The following is a 687-nucleotide window of genomic DNA, read 5'->3' on the forward strand; positions in this document are numbered from 1 at the left end:
GAGGAGCACAGGGGAATGGGGGGGGGGGGGGGGGGTTAGCATTGTATTCCTCTTATCAAGGAGACACAAGCTGTAGAGTGGATCCCGAGACCTGGATGGCAGTAAATTCAGATCAAACTTTGTGAATTTGGAGGTCCAGGTCTGAATTCAAATTTAAGTGATTTTGTTGGTGGTTCAGTTTCCAAAAAGACTTCTGGGAGCCGTGTGATCTCAGACACTGGAAAATGTCCCATCCCTTACGGTACAAAAAGTGGGCCTCCCCCTTCTCGGAGTTCCTCACTCCTGTCTGGTGGGGATAGAGTGCTGACTAGGGTATCAGTGATATACAGCAGGGGGCGTCGGTGATCGTGGTGCAGGCCGGAGGTTACTGTTATTTTTTTAATTCAACTTGTATTTTCAGAGCTGACCTTCTAAAGACACCGGCCTATTGTCTGCACCCGTGACTCCTGGCAGAGGGACAGTGTACATACTGCCAGTGGGCACTACTGTAGTCTATTAGCTGGCTGCCACTTTGTGAGATTGACTCACGCTCCTTGTATGATGTGTCCGTGTGCTAAACTTTTTCTGTGTGTGTCGGGAAATCCCCTGTCACTGCAGGAAGTGTTTGTCTGGACAATTGGGATATTTTGCACACAATCTGTAGTGACATTGTACTGGAAAAAATGTGGCAAACCCAAAACCCCCCCC

The sequence above is a fragment of the Nanorana parkeri genome, unplaced genomic scaffold (assembly GCF_000935625.1).
Source record: "Nanorana parkeri isolate BGI_ZX_2015 unplaced genomic scaffold, ASM93562v1 scaffold3117, whole genome shotgun sequence".
NCBI lineage: Eukaryota > Metazoa > Chordata > Amphibia > Anura > Dicroglossidae > Nanorana > Nanorana parkeri.